The sequence below is a fragment of the Gossypium raimondii genome, chromosome 11 (assembly GCF_025698545.1).
Source record: "Gossypium raimondii isolate GPD5lz chromosome 11, ASM2569854v1, whole genome shotgun sequence".
Classification (NCBI taxonomy): domain Eukaryota; kingdom Viridiplantae; phylum Streptophyta; class Magnoliopsida; order Malvales; family Malvaceae; genus Gossypium; species Gossypium raimondii.
The window spans coordinates 41,907,420-41,923,387 of NC_068575.1; the positions used below are offsets into that span (position 1 = coordinate 41,907,420).

At 33.9% G+C, this 15,968-nt stretch overlaps 2 non-coding genes across 2 annotated transcripts; one reads left to right on the top strand and one right to left on the bottom strand.

Annotated features, from left to right (window-relative positions):
- Positions 1-473: 473 nt before the first annotated feature.
- Positions 474-578, bottom strand: LOC128035145 (small nucleolar RNA R71). Its single transcript, XR_008191547.1, has one exon. It is a non-coding gene; the product is annotated as a small nucleolar RNA R71 (small nucleolar RNA).
- A 7,449-nt stretch (positions 579-8,027) lies between these two features.
- On the top strand, positions 8,028-8,133 carry LOC128034998 (small nucleolar RNA R71). The gene has a single exon (XR_008191402.1). It is a non-coding gene; the product is annotated as a small nucleolar RNA R71 (small nucleolar RNA).
- The last annotated feature ends 7,835 nt before the right edge of the window (positions 8,134-15,968 follow it).

The following is a 15,968-nucleotide window of genomic DNA, read 5'->3' on the forward strand; positions in this document are numbered from 1 at the left end:
TCAAGGAATGAAATTAATCTAACACACACATACTGTCTTAAGGCTCGATCCTTGTCATCGGCAAATCATGCTCAAAATCCTATCCTTGTTGCCGATGACAAGGATCGAGCATTAAGACAATATGTCGTAGCGTTTCTTCATGAGCTTAATTTGAGAATTAGAAAGGCCTGAGATCGAGGCACAATAATTCAAGCTGAAGCAAGTTATGTTCCATATGCTTGAAATAGTGGGCCAGTTAAGTGGAATGCCTACTGAAGATCCTCACCTTCACCTCAGATTTTTTATGGAGGTAAGTGACTTCTTCAAAATGGTCGGAGTAATCGAAGATGCACTAAGGCTAAAGTTGTTTCCATATTCACTAAAGGATAGAGCTCAAGCATAGTTAAATTCGTTGCCATCCGATTCAATTTCTACATGGCAAGAAATAGAAGAACGCTTCCTAATTAAGTACTTTCCACCTAGTAAAAAGACTAAGTTGTGAAACGAGATTACTACCTTCCAATAAATGGATGATGAATCCTTGTATGAGGCGTGAGAGAGATTCAAAGAATTATTGTGAAATTTTCATATCACAGAATCCCGCATTGCATCCAACTAGAGATGTTTTACAATGTTCTCAACGCACACACAAGGATGATAATAGATGCTTATATGAATGGAACACTTCTTTTTAAGTTTTATAATGAGGCTTATGAAGTTATTGAGATAATCATTAGTAAGAATTACCAGTGGTCGACCAATTGAGCAACTTTAGGAAGATGAGTAGCAAGAGTACATGAAGTAGACGCTCTCACTTCACTTGCTGATGGGCGTCGAAACCACCAAAAATAAATCCTACAAAATAACTCTAAATAGTAGTAAAGAGTGGTAGTACGGTCGAGTCCAAAGGGATTGATATTATAATCAACTTTCGTGTTTAACTTGTGATCAAAATTTCTGTCATGTCGATAGTCGTGGCTATAGTCGTTCCCACGACTTCAAATAGACCTGCTGAAAAATAAACAAATGAATTAGGGGAGTTTTGAAATGTTTAGAAACTAAATAATTGAAATAGCATAAATAAATAAATAAATAAATAAATTAGAAATTAAATTGGAAATTAAATTCGGACTTTGTAATCAAAGATAATAAGCCTTAGCCCTAGACTCGGTGGATTCCGGATTTTTGAATCAATCCTTGAAAATTAATTTTCTCCTCCAAACAATAAGCTAGTTATAGCAGTTAAAAATGTCCTAACCACCAATTCTTCCACACGTAGCTAGTCCTGGTACGACCTGCAAACCAACCCTTACTGATTATCTAACCGAGATACACTATTCTCAATTCAAGATTCCGACAATCTTGCGCATCTGAAGAACCCAACTCGAATTAACAACCTCAACTGCGTGGGTCGTTTAAACTCAATTACTTCTTCCTTAATTTGTTCTTGGAGATCCGAATACAGCACGGCTGACTCATTTCTCCAACTGTTAGCAAACATGACTCCAACCCAACGTGCACTTTTTGACTTGAAATCAATTAATTTTAAGGGATGAGTTGTCAATCCTGATACTTAGGAAAAATGTGAATACCGATTGGAAGGATTTTTAGTATGGGTATGTATCTTACGATTCCCGACCGGAAAGAACACCGGCCTAAAGCTAAGATGGAATTTAGTGAAACATGGATTTAATCATGCTTCATAGGTTTTGAAAGGTGATTTGATGATAATGGAGGAAATTGGGAAGGGAAAGGGTTTGAAAGGAAATTAGACAAATTTTGGTAAATGACAAAGAAATGAAAACAAAACAGCAGTATGCTAATTACGCACCAACTTCGGAAGAAAAACAATTATTCTATTTAATTCCAAATAGAAATAAAATGTAAAATGTAATGTGTCTTTTCAAGGTACCTTAAAGCCCTATTTATATACATGATATTTACTAAATTTGACTTTAACCACTTCAACATATAATTAAAATTAAATTAAAATAAAATTAGATTTTTTTTCTAATTTTGGCTTTTACAAAGTCAAAAGAATTTGATGAGTCCTTGGCTTTTTCCATACTTTTTATTCGGCCTCACTTTATTGACTGTGTTTCAATTTGGTCCTTTTCTGCTCGTTTTTCACTCATAGCATCCCAGTTGCATCCTTGACAAGATTAAAACATAAAAGCACTAATTCAGTAGGGATCAATTCAAAAATTAACCGAATTAAATACAAAAAGTCATGCAAAGTAACATATTATCAAATCCCCCTACTTAGCTCATGCTTGTCCTCAAGCATATTGTACTTTCAAACATTAGAAATTATTCTACAATTTATTAAAAATCAAGCCTTTTTTTCCGTATCCATAACCAATGCAAACAACAAAGGAAAAAATAAATAAATGCTCAGAATATATAGTTTGACCAACAAGTGTCATAAAACTGAAATATATGAACTAAATCATTTCACTAAAGTGAGTTTGAATCCAAAATTTGGAAGGTATTATTAATTAATCACGCAGTATTAAAATTTTTAGACATGGTCAGACCTTTTTATGCGAACTAAGATGACAATCCAAGCACCCTATCCCGGTTACTCAGTTCAAACAGTCTTTTTTTAGGCTCGATTAGTGGAATGTTTGTAAGGTCTCGATTTGTCACTCGAGCCTTTTTACGCGAGATGAAATGACAACCTAAGCACCTAACCCCGGTTACTAAATTCGGCCACGTTTTCGAAACTTTCACTCATAACTTGAGCCTTTATTTATTTTTCATTTTATTTATTTATTTATGTACAAGCAAATATTTTTTCCAAACAATCAATTTATATGAAAAATCTAGTTACATATATCAACCTTAAAACAAGAATGTCAACTAATCTAGATACTTGAACACTTTAATTCAAAAATTACCCAATGTCCAAATTGACTATGTAATGAGATTAGAGCTCAATGTCAAAATAAACTATCGAATAAATCTAGTATAAGATTGAACATATGCAAAAGAGAGTCATGCAGCAAAAATCATGTATATTTACCATTTTTCATGCATATTTACCATTTTACTTACCATTTCAACCCCCCTCATTTAATCTATGCTTGTCCTCAAGCATGTTTTAAATTAAATAAAAGACAGTAACCCAAATAACAAGTAAAAAGAAAAGTTAAGAATACTCCATGTGTGTCTTTTAACGAGGTTGTCGGTGTTGGGGTAACGACTTTGCAGGATGTCGAGGATTGTGGAGACTTGGGTTTCCATTGTTCCAAGTAGAGCTTCGATCCGGCTTAAACGTGCCTCCACAGATAGAGGTTGCTCCTACTACTCCCTAGTAGTGAAGTGTGGATGTTGGTGAAAGAACATATTTTCGCTAGTAGTTTGTGTACCTATAGGAACAAAATAACATGCAGTAGGGGTGCCGGCAAGCAAACCCATAAAATCCAAACAATATTTATCTAGGCTATCCATACTATATGCACATGTTAAGGACGAGAAATCGACTTTAGAGGAAAAAAGTCGAGAGTTTAAATTCATAATATATGACCCCAAGTATTAGTGAACGATTAAATGAGCATGAAAGTTTTGTTCAAATCAAAATCCTAAATTAACTTTAAATTCAAAATGCATACACCACAAAAAAATAATTCAATTTAAGTTAAAACAGATGACGAATCATTTCGACCTGAAAAACTAAAGGCTAAAAATCGATGAATATATCTTAAAGCGGGTTCATACACCAATAAGTCCTTTGTGGTCTTTAGATTATAGAGTTGATTTCTAGAATGAGTTAAAGCACAATAAACATCTTGAGCATCAAAGTTACTTGGAATATCTAACAGAGCAGTATGATAAGGATCAGATTGAATATTGTTAGGGTCGACGAAACCCATAACAATGTTAAATTCTGAAATCGACATCCTAAAGTCCTTACCAAGTAACCAAAAACAGGTAATGCTTTGTGTTTCAATAGTTCATAATGCATTAATATTGAAGCTAAACATGGTGTAGAATTCATAAATCAATTCATAATATGCACTACGTGAAATATTTGCAAATGAACTCCAACCAATAGCATCAAAATAGTCAATCACAACATCACAAATATTTAACATATCAAGAGTGTAAAGATCGATTTGCTTACAGATTGAGAGCGGACGTTGTCGGATTTCGTCGTATTTTACGCGATGCCTGAGGTCAAAAATTTTAGAAACCCTAGTAATCATCCTTCGGTAGGAATAGTGTTTGCACGACCTCGTCTATTATGTTGACTGTATCGTGATAGTCGAACATATTAGTTAGGCGAGTCAGGTGGTGGACTTGAATTTCTAGCAGCGTCAGTACTTCTGTGTAGGGGTGTCGCTAACTCATTTGCCAGTCGTTAACAGGCTCGAGTGGTGGATGATCGTGTTCGACGTTGAGAGACTCACTCGTTTGTAGTTGAGGGAGCTTCGACATGGTCGTTAAAAGTCCCAACCTCTTCCGAGTAACCTGCATAATACGTTAGTAAAGGTAAAACAGGTTGAAGACTAGGAATCAACCTTTTAGGAGTAGTCAGGCTGCTGTTCAAATGTTCTATTTTGACCGGAGTTGGACTTCATCGGTGACGAGTTCTCATTGGTACGGTCGTTCATCTTGTAGGAGGTAGAGAAGGTTCTGAGTTGTCATTGTCTAAATCGATGACTAGAGGTGCTGAAAATTGGTGTCGTATTTGATTGAGTGAAGCTGGAATATTATCGTTCATTTGGTTTTCAGTTCAAACCATGGTTTCCATATAAGCTTCATGAATAAATGGTTCTGTTTGCTACGGCGGTGGCAGACGACAACGGATGGCGTGGGTTGGGTCGATTTTTTTTGAAAGGTGGTGGTGAGGTTTTAGGTATGGCGTTGGTTAAGGTGATAGGATGGGTGGTTTCGGGGTTTGGTGATTATGGAGAAAAAAAGAAATAAAAATAGATGAGATGGTGTTTGGGGAAGGACAGAGCGACGACGCGTGAGTGAGGGTGTAGAACGGCGAGACCACATCAACGCGGTGGTGTCCAAGTTTAACGACGGTGAAATGGAGGAATAGGACGAGCAACGGTACTTTGAAAAGCGATGTTTGGCGATGGTGGCTTGTGAGACCACAGTGAGTCGTGAACGCTCGACGATGATGATGGTCGACGATGGTGGCGGTGATACTTGACGACAGCAGTGAGGTGAAGCGGTGGTGGTGTGGTTTTTAAGAAGTTAGGGTTTTTTTTGGAGAAGATGAAGAAGAAAAGGGGTTTGGGGATTAGGGATTTGAGTGTTTTATTTTTCACCTTTTGTTTATTTTTTCTCTTGCGGCCAGTTTGGGCCTTCTTGTCCATTTATTTTTCTTTTTTTTCTTTTCTTTGGGCTAGCTAGACCCTTCGGCCCAATTTCCTTTCTTTTCATTTTTTTCACTCTTCTCCTTTTGGGCTTGTTTGGGTGTTGGGCTTATTTTGGGTTTATTGTGTGGTTTTTTTTTCATTTAGGTTGATATTTTAGTGTGGGGTAGGTAGGCTAAGTGGATTTGGGTTTGGGATTATTAGGTGGGTTAAGAGTGTTGGGTTTTGATTGTTGGTAAATAATTTTCAGCATTTAGCACGTCGTGCTCACGCCACCATCATTATCCGACTTGTTAAAAATTCACAACCTCCATTACATTCCTGAAAACATCAAACTAACTGGATTAAGTAAAAATTTATTTATTTATTTACATCCTAAATCTTACTTAAACTCAAAATTAAATAAATGAAAATAAATTTGGGTTGCCTCCCAAATTGCCTTTTTGTTTAACGTCGTTAGCTCGACGACTTGGAAAATTATTTAACCGGCTCTTTGAGCACTAATTCCTCAACCAAATGGACTTGAAAATTTTCATAGAAAGGCTTTAATCGTTGTCCGTTAACCTTGAAAAATTTTCTAGATTCTTCGTTTCTAACCTCGACTACACCACGTTGAAATACGTGAGTAATAACAAAAGGCCTTAACCACTTAGTTCGATACTTATGATACTTACCTGCAACTTCCAGCTCCATATTGCATTGCTTGATCGCCCAGAACGCTTTATGTTCTAGTTCTACAGGAAGATGACACGGTTTACCAAAAATTAGTGGATAAGGAGACATACCTATGGGTCCTTTATAGGCTGTACGGTATGCCCACAGTGTATCATTTAGCCGCAAACTCCAATTTTTCCTATTTGGCTTAATGGTCTTCTCCAAAATCAACTTGATTTCTCGATTCGACACTTCCGCTTGACCGTTTAATTGAGGGTGATAGGCTGTAGCAACTCGTTGCACTACCCCGTATTTTTTCAAAAGTGTGTTGATTACCTTATTATAAAAATACGTTCCCCAATCCCTAATCAATGCTCGCGATGTGCCAAATCTAGAAAAAATATAACTCTTTAGAAAATCGACTACCGTTTTTGCATCAGCATGACAGTGGCTTTTGCTTCCACCTACTTTGACACGTAGTTAACTGCAAGTAAAATATAGACATTACTGTATGACAAGACAAAAGATCCCATAAAATCAATGCCCCATATATCAAATATTTCATAGACATGTATAGGGGTTAAAGGCATTTCATTTTTCCAACACAAGTTTCCTACCCTTTGACACTTTTCGCATGTTTTACAGAACAAATATGCATCTCGAAAAATATGTGGCCAATATAGTCTACATTTAAGTACTTTATGCACAGTTCGTTTAGGGCCAAAATATCCACCACATGCATAAGAATGACAAAAAGATAGAATCGATTTTACCTCAGTTTCTACAATGCATCGTCAAATTACCTGATCGGAACAATATTTCCAAAGGTAGGGGCCATCCCAAACATAGTATCGTGATTCACGTTTGATCTTATCTTTTTAAGATCGTAATAAATTAGAACAGACTATACCTGTAGCAAGGTAATTCACCATATCTATGTACCAAGGGAAAAATGTCTGAGTAGCAAGCAAACTTTCATCCGAAAAATTGTCTTTAAGTGATGTGACATCATTCAATGGAGGTATTCGGCTTAGATAGTCAGCTACCAAATTTTCGCATCCTTTCTTATCCTTTATTTTGAGATCGAACTCTTGCAAAAGTAATATCCACCTAATAAGTCTTGATTTTGCTTCCTTTTTCCCAATCAGATATTTAAGAACAGCATGATCAGAGAAAACAACAATCTTAGTCCCTAATAAATATGAACGAAATTTTTCCAAAGTAAAGACTATAGCTAGAAACTCTTTTTCAGTAGTCGAGTAATTACTTTGGGCAGCATCCAAATTTTTAAACGTATAAGAGATAACATGTGGTTCTTTTTTTGATTCTTTTGCCCAAGGACTACTCCTACGCTATGGTCACTTGCATCGCGCATTATTTTGAAAGGATAATTCCAATTTGGTGGTTGAACGATAGGTGCCGAAATGAGCTTATGTTTGAGCGTGTCAAACGCATCCCTGCATGATTGGTCAAACTTGAACTCCTTGTCTTTCTGTAAGAGATTACAAAGTGGTTGCATAATTTTTGAAAAGTCTTTAATGAACCGCCTGTAGAAACCTACATGACCAAGGAAAGAACGAATCTCCCTCATAGTTGTGGGGTATGGCAGTGAGTTAATGATGTCAAATTTTGCTTTATCAGCAGAAATTCCCTCAGCAGAAATGATATAACCTAGAACTAATCCTTTATCCACCATAAAATGACATTTCTCATAATTTAGAACAAGATTAAATTCTAAGCATCTTTCCAAATTTTTTGCTAGATTTGACAAACACACCTCAAAAGACTCACCATACACAGTAAAGTCGTGCATGAACACCTTAATTATTTTCTCGACGTAGTCAGAAAAAATACTTACCATACACCTTTGAAACGTGGTTGGTGCGTTGAGAACTTCTAACGGCATCCGTTTATAAGTGAACGTGCCAAATGGACACGTAAACACCATCTTCTCTTGATCCTCCAGTGCCACTCTGTGTTCCACCAACTGTTGCATCAATTAATTGCCTAGTCGAGGGATTCAAACCGTTGTAGAAATTTTGAACTTGAAACCATAAGATTAATTTATGATGAGGACACATTCTCAAAAGATCCTTAAATCTCTCCTATGCATCATATAATGTCTCCAAATCAATTTGAGTAAAAGAAGAAATATCATTCCACAACTTAGTTGTTTTAGATGATGGGAAGTACTTTAACAGAAAATTCTCGTTCATCTGATCCTAAGTTGTGATAGAACCTCGTAGCAATGAATTTAACCATTGTTTTGCCTTGCTCCTCAAAGAAAATAGGAACAACCGTAAACGTATGGCATCATCAGTAACATTATTAATCTTGAAAGTGTCACAAATCTCTAGAAAATTGGTTAAATGAACATTCGGATCTTCATCTTGCAACCCATCAAACTGAACAAATTGCTGCACCATCTAGATTGTGTTTGGCTTAATCTGAAAATTATTTGCATTAACAGTCGGTTTGAAAATACTCGATTCAGCCCCAATCAGAGTAGGCTTAGCATAATCATACATAGTCCAAGGAGTAGGACGTTCAAGAGCTTGCTGATTATTTTTATTATAATCCATCTCCACAACTTGTCAGAATCAAACAAAAGAAAAAGTAAAACGTAATAATTAAATTAAAAAATATATTAAAATTAAAATTAAAAATGGCTAAATTAATAGAAATAAAGTTTTTTTTCTAATATTTTAGTCTCCACCAACAGCGCTTAAAACTTGATTGTAGTCTTAAACCAACTAAAAATCTAACAATGGCAAGTGCACCTATCAATTAATAGTATACCTACGGTGAACAAAGATATCATTCCCACGAGGACTAAAAGTACTAGTAATTACCGTGTTTCTATTATTTAACCGAAAAATTGGAAAGATTGATTAAAACTAAATTTAACTAAATTAATTAATTAAAGAATAAGACAAAAAACGAATCAAGAAAACAAACGATTAACAACCAAGAAGTGAAACAATACCCAAGAAAGAATCCATCTAGATTTCATTTGTCATTATCAAACTGGATTAAACCATTTCGTCGCTTAGTATCTTGATCCGTAAAAACCCTAAATTATGCTAATATCTCTTTTGAGAGTAACAACAACTTACTCTAGGTTGATTAATTGAAATTTCTTTCTAATTAAAACCCCTATTATCGCTTTAACTCAATCTATGGATCCCCCTATTAGATTTTACTCTAATTTGGTAGATTTATGTCGTCCTATTTCTAGGATTGCATGAACTCCACTCAAATCTTTTAGATCTCCTATTAAACAAGGACTTTTCATCCTCTGACTTAAGCACATCAGACATGGATTAATAGTCTGGAAATATTAAACCAATAATTAAGCACACATTATTGGAAACAAGATTCAAGTATTTATTGCATAAAATAGAAATCAAAAGACATAAATCATCATAAGGTTCATCTCCCCTAGGTATTTAGAAAATTAGTTCATAATCGCAAATAAAAACATCCAAAATACAGTATAATCAGAGAAACAAAAAAACAAATAATAAAGTTCAAAGGAATTAGGAGGAGATCTTCCATCTTGATGGAAATCTGCTTTAGGGTTGACTTCAATAGTATTTTTCGATTTGTTTTCTTCAGTATCCTATGACAGCTCTATCCTCTTTTCTTATCTTTGTCATATATAGGTCTTAGAATGCCCAAAGAACCTAAAAATTGTGTTTTTCCACATGTTTGGCGTGCAATTTGCGATTTCCACACGATCGGGCACATGGTCGTGTGTCTAGGCTGCGTGAAATGGCCCAGCCCATGTGGCTCCTGAAACTTGGTCCAATTTTTTTTATCTTCGCTCGTTATTCGTTCATTTTTCTCCCAAATGCTCTCCTAACTATAGAAACATGAATTTAAAGGGTTTGGATCATAAAATTCAGCATTTTAAATCGAATAATCATCCAAAAAAGCATTAACAATTAGGCTAAAACATGTTACTTTTGCCATTCATCAATACATGTCTAGGATTGGATCTGTTAAGGAAAGGCTTGGTAGTTAAGCAGTGAAATTTAACTCACCCCCTTTCCTGGGATCCTACTTGGTGTATAGTTCACATTCACTTCTTTAATTTCAAACAATGAGGACATTATTTATTTTTAAGAGGGGGACCAAAAATTGATTTTTTCTTTTTTCTTTAAAAATTTATTTTTCCTATCAAATTATTAAGTGAATTTTTTTTTCAAAAAATTAAAATTTTTGTTTAGTTATGTTAAAATTTAATATAAATAAAATTCTATTATCTCAATAATTTTATGTTGGCTAAATTATGACATAAATATTGGGCTTAATAAAAATGTATAAGTTAAGCCATGAAATTTTTAATTTCTTAGAAAAACTAAGCATGCATGAAAGTTTAAGTCTCTAGAATTGACTTAGTAATTACTTGAGGCGAAATCCTAGGAGGCATGATAATTTGAAAATGATTTAGGCAAAAAAAAAAAGGATCATTTGAACCTTTCAAGCCAACCTTAATGAATATTTATCTATTGAAACTCAACTTTGAAACTATATGGCTTGATTTTTTTCTGAATCTTATATTAATGAGCAATATTTATCTTTAAATTTTCTCAAACACTAGACTCAGTTTATTTAGAATATTTTTGAGAATTAGCTTGGGGGAGTTAAGAAGAGGTACGAAATGCTCAAAATGTTGAAGTACATGTAGTAATATGCTCAAGTTTGTTAAAAAAAAAGAGAGCATATGTACTGAAAAATAAATATGTACGAGAGCATGTGTACTCAAATTCAAAAGTAGTTGGTGATTTTAGGGTATTTGTATTTCGAAGGTCCAAGGCAAGCTGAGTCTAGGGTTTTAGCCTAAATTATCTATCTTTTACCTACCTCTAGCTAAGCCACGTTACAACCATATTAATGACCTATTGATTTAGATTTCTATGCCAACTACATTAGTGGAGAGATATTTCTAAGCTCAACTTATGAAGGCATAATTAAATTTAAGGATTGCAACTTAGTTTAAATTAAGGGAACAAAAGTTTATTGGAATAAACTAAGTACATAATTATTAAGAGAAAGCATGTGGTCTATATTTTTGCTATCATGATAATATTTGAGAATAATTAAACGATATGTATACTTCAGTTGCATAATTACAGAATTTCTATTCTTGAGCATAATTGTATTAAACTCATAACTATGGGAAGGATTGATTTTTAAAAGGTGATTTTCTTGAATTCTTCGTAAGTCAAGCATTCCTCGGGATGAGCAATGAATTAAGTTTGGGGGTGTGAAAACACTAAAATATTTTTCTATTAGATTTTGTGTTTTCATTGTAAAATACTAATTGGATATGATTTATGACACATCTTGATTTTTAGCTTTTAATATTAAACTTATGGAATTCTGCCCATTTTGAGCAATTTTGTGGAAACAAAATCAACCTTGAAGTCACCTTGGGAGGATTAAATTGCTGGAGCATCTCTAAAGCATTAGTTGATGAATTTACAACCATGAATGTCCCATATTATCATATTTGGACTCTCTAAACAATTAGTTTGATCCGATTAAAAATTGGGACAATAAGTTTGGACAGCCTGATACAAAGAGAAAGGTCCAAATTGTCCAATTGAGGAAGGAAGAAACATGAGCCCAAAACCGTCCATCTCATTGTCAAATTTACTTAAGTCAATATTTCATAAATATTGGCTTGTACAATCATTTTGGAGATGATAACTTGATATACTTATCACTTTATTACTTGTTACGACTGTGTATAGTTACACATTCTGTTGTTCCAATAACACATGTAATCATAAGTTAATTAGTATGTGTGTGTGCGTAGTCCAAGTGGGAAATTGTTGGATAATATTGACATCACACACACACACACACACACTGAAAACCCAACCCGTAAGTCCAACTGGATCCGAAGCACCATTGTCGTCGTCGGAGCAACCCGTTCGATCAATCATTCAATTTTGCAAATTAAAACGTAAATTGTAAAAAAAATATGATACAAATAATAAATCATTTAATATACTTGATCAAACAATCAATAAGTTTCAAAATAGAAATAAATAAAACAAAAAGTAATTGAACCAAACAATCTAACAAATCCTAAGTACATTCCAAACTTAGCTAATTAAATGGTCTTTACGAATTAAGTGATTGCGGAGACTCTCTGCGATACTACTGAATCAAGAACTCACAAATTATCCATTACCTGCATGCGGAATTTAAAATCTGAGCATTCTAATAAGATGCAACCATATATAATTATGCAATATTACGAGGGAAAGTCACATTCAATAACATTTTTCAAAGATGCAATACCTTAATAATTCAATCACGAAATAACATTTCTAAATAACAATGAAACATTAACAAGGCACTCAATAAAGAACGACAATGTTTCGATTCAATGTTCAAGTTCATTTAATCATTTAATCATTTAATCATTTAATCATTTAATCATTTAACCATTTAATCATTTTTCCCAAGTAACATAAGGAGGAAAAACGTTTGGGCATACAAGTGTCCAATTAAATGCCAAACAATCAATGAAAATAGTGTAAGCACCAGCAATGACAATACTCCGTTGCGCAATAAATGTACTTAATCAATAACCAACCATCACATCAAATGCACAAAGCGTAACAATGACAATACTCCCAAACGCTCAAGGCAATCCACACAATGAACAGTAAGCAATGGTTTGGACCCTTATAATCTACGACATGCCAACTATAATAGGCCAATTTTGGCCTGGGCCCAGATCAAAAATAAAACACAAAATAAACCAAAGTAAATATAAAGTCCAATTTTTTTTAACAGTCCATTTACATATCAAGCCTAAAAACACTACCCAATTACAGCCCAAATGCAACAAAAACCCTAGTGGCCCAACAGCCCAAAAATTAAACCATTTTTAGTAGCAAAAAAAAGAAAACCCTAGGGCTAGCATAAGCTGCCGCAGCTGCTGCCTCCTCCACGTCAACCTTCGTACCTCCACGTCAGCACCTCTGTACACAGCTGGCTTCCGTACTTGCAAGCAAGACAAGAAAGAAAAAAATAGAAGAAACAGTAGCAAAATATTGTATTTTTCGGCTATAAAGGCCACAAACAAATCAATGTTTTTTTTACACAGCAATCGAAACAGAAAAAAAATTTAAAAGGTGGTCTTTTATTCACTTTCTTTCTTCGTTTTTATTTTATTTTTTAAAGAAACAAGCATGAAATAGTAAAAGGGGTCGAGATCTTACCTTTTTTAAATTTTGTGCCGTTGTGGAGGGAGTTGAGGCCGCCATCTCCGATGAAAGATGACATTTTTGAGTCGGGGAAGTCGAAAAGTAAAAAAATGACCTTTTTATTTTTCCGCCCTTGTGGATGGCCATGCCACCGGCGTGGTGACGGTCTCTGGTGGTCCGTGACCTGAGTTTGGCGGACATGAAATTTGAAGGGAAAGAGGAGAGAGTTGAGAGAGTTTTGAATTTTTTTAAAAAAATGAAGTGGCTAAAATGAGATTTTTTTGGTTTATTTTTTGTATTTATATACACCCTAATACGACGTCGTTTAGGGTAGTCTTTTGAAGCCCTGAAACAACGTCGTTTTACTCAAGACCCGGACCGACCTGACCCGCATAAGGAGGATCCGAGTGTTTTTGATAATTGGGTTATACCCTTTCAGTCCTTCCGCCTTTTTGGGTTGTTTTAATTTAGTTCTATTTGCACTTTTTATATTTTATAAATTTTGCCTTGGAATTTTTTTATTGTTTTCAATTTAGTCCAGCGTCCTCTGAAGGGACGCATGTCCCAAGAATTGGCATAATTTCATATTTAGCCCCTGTGCACTTTCGCGCCTTATATTTTAGTCCTTATTTACTTATTTTGTCACGATTTTTACTTTTAATTCCATTTTTATTCCGATTTAATCCTTGGCTGTTTAATTTCAACCCTTTATGTATTTTATATGTTATATTTATTTATTATTTTATATTCTCTATATACATATTCATGTTATTTTCGTCCCATATACTCATTTATCTACTTATTTATTTATTTGCTATTATATTTTTATCCTTTTATACTTTAAAATAGATTTCTCATATTATTTCATTCGTAATTTTAGTTCTGTTCTCGTTATCCTAATGATCATTTTATCATATTCAATATTTGATGTTGGGTTATTATTTATTGTCATTGTCATGCTTCCTTTTTTAAAAAAAAATCATATCTATCGTCATTATCATGTTTCTTTCTTTTCTTAAAATCATTTATTTTGTTTATTATCATTATAATATGAATTATCATCATGATTGTATCATTATTATTGTAATATTCTTTCATTTATTTATCATATAACATTTAATATTCTACCCCATACATTATGTTTAAACATAAGATAATTACTTATTGTTTTAAATTTTACGTATGTTATTATTAAAAAAAAAGGAAAAAGAATTTTTTTTAAAAAGACAATGCTTCGTATTTTGGAGATTCGAGAAATCGTACCCTAACTTACGGGATTTCTATTTTCTCGTTAAACCTAAATAACCAAATATCCTTTTTAAAATGGAAATACAAGACCTTTTAAATAAAAATTTTAAAGGCAAGCTTATTTCTCGAGGGTAAATGTCGCATCCTAACTTACAGGATGTGACATTTCGTCATTACGAGACGAGGGGGCCTTTAATGCTCATTTCAATTTATTCAAGCATTTTTAAAATTAACATTAATAAAAAGGGATCATATTTTTAATTCTTTTTGAACTTTCAATTTTCGACATTAATTAATTAATCAATTAGGTACCAATTTTGGGTGTTACTAGGGTGTTAATCCTTCCTCATACGTAACCGACTCTCGAACCCGTATTTTTAAATTTTATAGACAAAATTTGTTTTAATAAATTAAACTGTTACGAGGTGAGCCGATCACACCTCATAAAAATGATCGGTGACGACTCCCACTCCATTTTCATTTTTAAATAAAAGTCGATTTCAAAAAAAGTTTCGACACCAACTATATCTGAAAAAAAATCCACTAGCTTTATTAGGCAGTTAATCAATTATTAAAGTAATAATTTAAACAATGATTATCAAAAAATAATCAATTAACTAAAATAACAATTTAACAATAGTAGCCATCATGAAAATCAATTTAATAAACTTCCACACAAGTACAATTTTAAATGCAAGGGATCGCGACATCATAGTCACTAACCTAATAATTTAATTACAAAATTAAAATAATTTAAAATGTAAGGATCACAAATCGTAAATCGTAATTCTAAGGGTTCGTAGCTTAGAAACAATCAATTCACAATACTTTCAACAATTCGCCTAACTCTTTTCACTTTAATAGAAAAATTTATGAATTAAAAGTAAATTTCTAAATTGGGAGATTTGGGGACTTATGTAGGTTGAAACAACAACCATTTTTGAAGAGCAAATCAACACCTTTGTAGCGACAAATTAAGTGCAACAAAGTGGCAATTAAAGCAAATCATAGCAGCCACTATTTTGAAACAATTTGAAACTTTATATGAAGCCAAAACAATAACAAACGGTGAGAAGATGAACAACAACAGGGAATTGATCGATGTAGGTAGCAACTTTAGAGGAAAAAATTCAGACGAATTATTTAGAGGAACAAACAAGTGAATTGACAGGATTTTTGGCAACCAATTAAGGCTAAAGGCAAGAGTAGCAGTAAATTGAAGTAGCAATTGACAATTTAATTGGACAATAATTTGGTAGCAATTGACAGCAGGAAGGAATAATTGGTGTAGCAACGATTTAGGAAAAAAAAATTAGCAAAACCAATAGCAATTTAAGGCGAACGGTAGGAATAACTAGTGTATGTACATGGTATATAGAGGTGCTCATGGGCCGGGCCGGGCCGGGTTTAGGCCGGGCCCATAAAAAAATTTTCGGCCCGGGTCCTAGGCCCGGGCCCGGCCCAAAATATGGGCCTAAGATTTTACCCAGGCCCGGCCCGGGAAAAAATCATAATGCCCGGG